The following is a 6,980-nucleotide window of genomic DNA, read 5'->3' on the forward strand; positions in this document are numbered from 1 at the left end:
AAATTGAAGATTTTTATGATTCTATTAAAATTACTGTTCAACACATTCAGAGGGATGATAGTGAAACATAAAGGGCAGTGTCTCATACGTTACTCTTAACCTGGCAATATCATTTATATTGAAATTTGACTTGACTTTCAAGCACCATTTGAAAGGTTATTGCATGTGAAACTAAATTAAGCAATAGAGTTGAAGTTTGCCCTTTTATAATTTAAAATAAGAACTGCATTTTTATTTCCCTGAGCCCCCACTCAAAAAAAAAATCTAAAAAGTGCCATAGGACTGTTCCTCGCCCTACCTCCCACCTGTAAAATCCCTGACTTGTCGGGGGGTGGAAAGCAAAAAAGCAGGTGAAAAAGCCATACCCTTAGGGCAGGGCTCTGGTGCCAGAGCTTGCTTCAGCCAGAAAGTGCATAAATGAGGCTGTTTCACCGTTACACTGGAGTACCTGAAATTAGATACCCCTCCTGCTCTCTGGTTTCTAAGTCTTGTATTTCCATCCCTGTCTCTATTAATTTTGGGCTGATGAAATCTTTTCCCATTCCGTCCCAACCTTTACCTCTTAGACTGCTCTAGTTATTTGAAGCACAATAACTTGTTTAGCTAAGTTAGCCTGCTGTATACGTATGAGTTGGATCAAATAACCCTGCTTCAGTCACCTCTTTAACTTTTCCAGGAATTGTATTAAAAACTAACATTCATCTCCCCAAAGGTTTGTAGTTTGCCTCAGCAAGCCTACGTAGTTTTGGTAAATAGCTTGGAAATTTTAGATTTTGTGTGAAGACATCCTTAACTGAGTGGGACCCCAGGAAAAAAAAAAAAAAAGAAAAAAAAAGACAAAAAAAATCAGAGTCATCCTCATCCTGAGACAACCCTGGAAAATGCAACTTTTTATGGAGGCTACCTACTTCAACAGAAACTGTCAGGCTTTTCTGAGAATCTCTCCACTGTGCTCCTGCCAACTCTACCACTTTGGGCATTAATCTCCCAGATTTCCAGGCAGCTGGAAAGCTCAGACAAATGGTCACTGTGCACACAGTGCGGAGTCAGCCTGTGTGTGTGCACAGCGCCTGGGCATGCCAGCTACTGCAGACCTGTGAATATTGGCACGCCTGGGCCTGCTGGTGCTAGCAGGGGAGGCAGGATGAGGCCAGCAAACAGAACCTCAGTCCAGGCAGAGAAGATGGTGCTTTCAACGTAATGCAAAGATGAGGCAGAGTTAAAAATAGGAATTTATGTTTGCTGCAAACAGGCTGCTTAGTGGAACAGGGAGAACCCATCAGAAGTTGCCTTTACTGAGAACAATTTTTGCTAATTGGGAATGGATTTTCTTAGTTTAGGAGTTCAGCACAAGTGGAAAATTTGGAAGCAGGAAGGACTTTCCCTGAGGTTTATTGTTGTTGCTTTGCAGCATTTTTCAAAGAATGCATTTTGTTTTGTGGAAAAATTGTGGTTTATGGAAGATTGCAAGAATCATGTAAAAATACCCCCCCCACCCCCCCAATATATCTCTTTTAATGGAAATACTTGGATTTGTCTTTAGGAGACATAATCATATTTTCTAAATGAAGTTATAGATGGATGAAATGTATTGAACTGTCTACTTAACTTCCCAACCCAAATAACCATGTTTCCATTGTATATTTTTATAACTGCATGTGTGTATAAATTCATCCATCTCTATTCTTTTTTTTTTTTTTTTTTTTTTTTTTTTGTGCTGAACAGTTCTGTCTCTACTCCCACCAAATTCCTGCTTCCTGTGGTTGTGAAAGTAAACAAGCTCAGAGGACATGAATGGAAGCAAATAATGTAAACAGGAATTCTTGTGCTAATAGTACCAGCGCTTTGCTATACTTAGAAGTGGAAGTCAAGTCAGTGGCTGGTGAAGCAAATCTCCTGCAACCAAGAAGGAAGCAGAAAAATAATCAACAGTCAGGTCATTCAGTCTGCAGAGGAAATCCGAGGTGCAGTTTCACAATATGCCAAGTCCACAACAATATCGGTTCAAAAGTTCCCCCTCTGCCCGACCTTGGACTTTTAGCAAGGCTTGGGAAAGGAAAGAGTGTTTTAAAAGCAGATATTCCAATCATCTGATTTGTAGTTTGACCTTGCAAAAGCATGTACTGATACAACTGGGGAAGTGATACTGGGAGGAAATGGGTCTGGACACAGAAAGGTCTCCATGGTGGAGCTACATGGGCAGAGTTTACTGCCAAAGTCTGATAGTCTAGGAATAAAAAAGGAAAGATACATAGCCCATTAGCATGTTCTTTGATTTCATTTATCATATTTAGTAAGAGTTGGTAGAGCTAGAGTTCCTGGACAACCTCATTTCTGGTTGGATGGACTAATTTCTTCTTGATGAAACAGCTCTGGTTTCATCTCCAGTTGCTCCATTCAAAGTGATGTCGTTATGCAAGAGCCATCTGCCAAGCTCGCCTTTTTCATGAGCTGCTTTGGGACTTGTGAAAAGATACAAGAAATTTTCACTTTAGGAGAAGGTGGCAGCAATACCCACATACTTCGAGCTTTACTTATTATGGTTCATTAATAATGCACTTCATTTTGTTATACAGCTCTTTATTGTCCTTGACAGTGTGTTTTTTCTTGGTTATTTTGTTAAGCTTGCTGCGCAAAGCCTAATGTCGACAACCACCTTGAGCAACATAGAGATGCTTTGCAGGTGAGAATAATAACATTCAGCAACACTGACATCTTGTGGCTGATGAGAAATGACTCAGATATGCCAGATCAGCCACCAAAGTACCTCATCCATTGTGTATTCAGCAGCTCCTAAAATATGGTGGTGCTTAAAGGGATGAGTACCAGGAGTCCAGAAACCTAGAGGTTAAAAGGCAGGAAACACATAAAGGTGCCATTTTACTACTTGTCTTAGCTGTCCTGTCTGTGTGGATAATCCAGTTGCAGGCTAATCCTTTTAGTTAATCTTCTGCATGTGAATGATTCCCTCCAGAGGATGAGGATAGAGTCTGGGGTGTTTGATGTGATGAGCAGAAGCTCAGACTCCCCACAATTGATCTTCTTTGAGTTTTTCTCCTTCATTGGGAAACTGGGAGAGAAAATACCCCTGGAAAAGGCCCCAGGAGGGATTTGTTTTATTACCTGTTGTTGTCCAGAAATAAGATCAGCCAAACCAGGCTACGAGTCTCTGCCTCACAGCCAGTGGAGCTTTTGGGGGACAGGTGTGGCAGGGAGACCATATGGAAAGATTTGCAGGAGCAAATCCTGGTCAGCTGGAAATTAGCAGGCTTTTCTGCACATTCAGGCCACTGAGGTTTAAATATGCCATGTGTAAAATGGCCTTTATGCTTTAAGGGTGGGTATGATGACAAAAATTCAATTTGCACTCCTATTGATTGTAGAGAGGGCAGATTTCTTTTCTGTGTTTAAAGAAAGATGTCTGTGACTCGGCAACATATGATGGTTAGCATTGGACTTTCCAGTTGATAGCAGCTTCTTGGATTGTTTCCTTGTTTACACATGCTTTTGTTGATAATGAACATCTGTATCCACTTTACCATCTGAACCCAATAACAAAATGATTACTGAACATGAAGTGTTGTGCAATTGTCTTTTGCAAGTATCTAGAGAACTTTCACGCTTCCTTGAGGACACTAGAGGTGGGGTGGCAAAGAGCAACTGTACACTGCTTATGGCCTGTGCTCCTTGAAATCAAAGCAGTTGGCTGATTTGGAGGCTGTGTTGTGTAAAAACCTTAATGAAAGCTGTGGGAAGAAATGGAATAGGCCACACCTAGCTGGTGTTTGGGATTTCAGATTGATTAAGAAAATCTTTATAGCTGGCCTTTGGTTTTAAAAATCCAAAGAAAAAATGAAGCCTCTTCAGACTTGGGTTCATACTTGCTTATTGTCTTGGGAGATGAGGAAGAACATTCTTTTCCTATTCCTGGAATGAGTTTACTTTTTTTTTCTTCTTCTTCTTCTTCTTCTTCTTCTTGCTCTTGTTTAGAAATGATTTAAGTAAGTTAACCTAGTGAGAATATGAAAACAAACAATATTAGAAGTGAATTCTGCAATTTTTAGTGCGCTTTGGCACTTTTTGTATCACTGCATTAAGTCACCTGAAAGCACTGACATATACAAATGCTGTAATTTAGTATACTACAGCAAATTTTGATTTAAAAGAGTTGAAATCATGTTTTGGAGAAAAATACCCTTTTATCTGCTCTGTTGACTTCTCTCAATAATACAAAAGATTATTCTTAGTAGATAGGAGCAATCTGTAGTGAAATCTATTATTCAATATAATTTAAAAGTTGGTATTGTGCAGCTTGCAAGAACCATTCACTCATACTGATGTTTTTCTGTAAAACACATCTACTTGTATTGTCTAACTATATTAAAATCTATCACACTGAATCACAGATGTTTGTTTCAAGAATAAAAAGTGCTCAATTCAGCAGAAAGTTGCAGTAGTATGCTGAGTTAGCACCTTTCAAAATGCCAGCCAACTTGGTGTGAATTTTGTTTATTTACTTTCTGAAATGTATTACACTGACTTCGAGAAGAGTAAATATCTCTAATCTGTTCCCCCTCATTTCTCAAAAAGAGCTTTCTTATGCTGTTTACAATACACACTTTTTCATTTATCAAAAAGTCAAAACTGAAAGATACGCCAGTATGTAGCACTTGGTGATATGTAAAGTAACATCATGTCCTATTTTACATTTAGAAATAACATTTTTTTCCCTAAACCAGTAAAGGTATTGCTGTTTTAACAGCTCATACCAGAAGCTAAGCCTATAAAATTAATGTATCTTTTTGTGAGCTCTAACAAGGAACAGCAGAAGCAACTCTTTTTAAACTTGTGACCCTAACTTTGACACCAGAATTTGAAAAGGGGGCATCAAACATTAAATTATGAGTGAACGGAGCCCTTCAGTCCCTTCATAATTCACATGCAATGAATTTGAATGGATGCATTGTTTCCAGAACTGTAAGCATGGGAAAATTGGGATATATGTTGAAAATTGTAGTATGCCCTAATTTGATCTTAAACAGTTACACTATACACAGTTGAAGCTTGGGGAAACAGCTGATGGTACAGACATGAGATGTTTTGGGTAAACTGCAGGCATTTCTAATGTAGGCTGTTATCATCATTAGGGAAATGTTACCATCATTAGGGAAAGTGAAGCAAAGAGATACCTGAGACTTTCAGAGGTATTCAGTTGTTGGCCCAACTGAGTGTTTGTCAACAAGTCAACAACATTTCTCCATTGCCCAACAGCCCTACAGAATTCATCCCTTGTTGGAGTAACACTGGTGATAGGACTGGATTGCTGCTAGCTTTGACCCCTGCTTATGTATTGAGCCTACTACCATTTTCTTCCCCTCTCACACTGTTTTTTTTTTTTTTTTTTTTTTTTTAATAACATACGGTCTTTCATCTGTAGGGCTAGAAAGCCAGATGTCCACAGCTCTTTTGGTCAATACAATCAGTTATGCTGCCAATCATAAGCCCTTTAAACACCGCTGCAGAAAATTACAGAGTTTGTTTTCATATTCCTACTCTAAACGTATTTACCAGACTCATAATGATGCTCTAAAACAATATCTGTACATTGCCTTGTCATACACAAACTGCTGTATTTTATTTGTTAAGTAATGGACAAGCAATGAAGCAGCTGTTGAAACATTGCACTGTTTTTTTTTTTTTTGTTTTTTGTTTTTCCTCTCTGGCTGAATGACAGAATTTGCCAGGTCATTTAATCAATTTCATACCGATTTACACTTGATAAAATCAATCATCTTAGCTCATAGATTTGGTAGCTGGAAAGACAGTGTTGTCTACATTGTAATGTTATACTTTAATAATTTTACAATTAAAAACAAAAAGATCTTTTCCAGTGTCCACAACTGAGTAACCCGAAACCTGCTAAATTTTTGAGTGCCAGATTATTAAAACTAGAATTCTGAAATGACCATTTTATAAACTAAGAGGTTTTATGGAATAATTAATCAAAATATGGATCTGAATGGTAAGTTGTCCTCTTGTCAAAAGTGAATTATGTTAATCTAATCAATAGCTTGATTAGAAGGAAAAAAATCCATACAATGTTTAGAGCTGTTAATTTTTGTGTGCCTGTTTTTTAATAAAACACCTGTTTTCTATATTATGCAGGCAATCCATGCACTGAGAAATTGGAAAAAAAAAAAAAAAAAAAAAAAAGGAAGTTTCATTTTCTATCTACAGTGTAAGCCAAAACCAATATAAATACTATTTACAGTGAGATATAAAAGCATTTATAACATTTTGAAGGAAAGTCACAAACTTAAACTTGGATTTGCATAACAGATCATGAGGGTGCGAGGAGTAAGGGGCCAATAAGTAGTCTTATTCATTTGACTTTTATAAAAGCTCTGTAGCCCTTCATTAAGCAGGGTTTCCTTTTTGATATAGGGAATTTTGCCTAATTTGAAAATTAGAGCACAACCATTCAGAAGCAGCATGTGCGAAGACATGAGTCAGGTACTACTGACCAAAAGAGTTCAAAGCGTTAGGAAGAAATGAACATTTAAGCATGAGGTGTCACTCTTAAGTACCCAGCCTCCTTGCCCATGGATGGAAGAAGTCATGTTCAGCTATTTCAGTTGCCTTTACAGTGACAGTCTGTGGGGATTTGGGCACGTTAGAGTTACCCCAGCAAAAGCTGACAAGGCAAGCTGAGAGCTGAGAACAAATGCTCGGAGAAAGGTCACACCTTGAATCTCACCTCTCCAGATGCCTTGTATATGGCTGCAGTGAAGTTGTCTTCATGCATTCTCCAGGACCTGAAGATAGACTGATTGTCTGAGATTTTTGGATATGGATATTTCAGTTCTTTTGTGGTTGTTACTTGCCCCATGTGTATGCTTCTTACAAGATGCCCATCTCAAGAATAGCCTCCATTCTTATGAAGATAAATTGGCATTCAAACATCAGAAAACTTAGCTTTA

The 6,980-nt window shown here is 38.2% G+C and overlaps 1 protein-coding gene and 1 long non-coding RNA gene across 2 annotated transcripts in view; one reads left to right on the plus strand and one right to left on the minus strand.

Annotated features, from left to right (window-relative positions):
- Positions 1-6,980, plus strand: part of SPON2 (spondin 2) — a 103,871-nt gene that overhangs the window by 9,826 nt on the left and 87,065 nt on the right. The window lies entirely within an intron of this gene.
- Positions 964-6,932, minus strand: LOC118166457. Its single transcript, XR_004750504.1, has 2 exons — positions 6,758-6,932; positions 964-4,011 (listed from the first exon to the last, which is right to left on the minus strand). It is a non-coding gene; the product is annotated as an uncharacterized LOC118166457 (long non-coding RNA).

The sequence above is a fragment of the Oxyura jamaicensis genome, chromosome 4 (genome assembly GCF_011077185.1).
Source record: "Oxyura jamaicensis isolate SHBP4307 breed ruddy duck chromosome 4, BPBGC_Ojam_1.0, whole genome shotgun sequence".
Lineage (NCBI taxonomy): Eukaryota > Metazoa > Chordata > Aves > Anseriformes > Anatidae > Oxyura > Oxyura jamaicensis.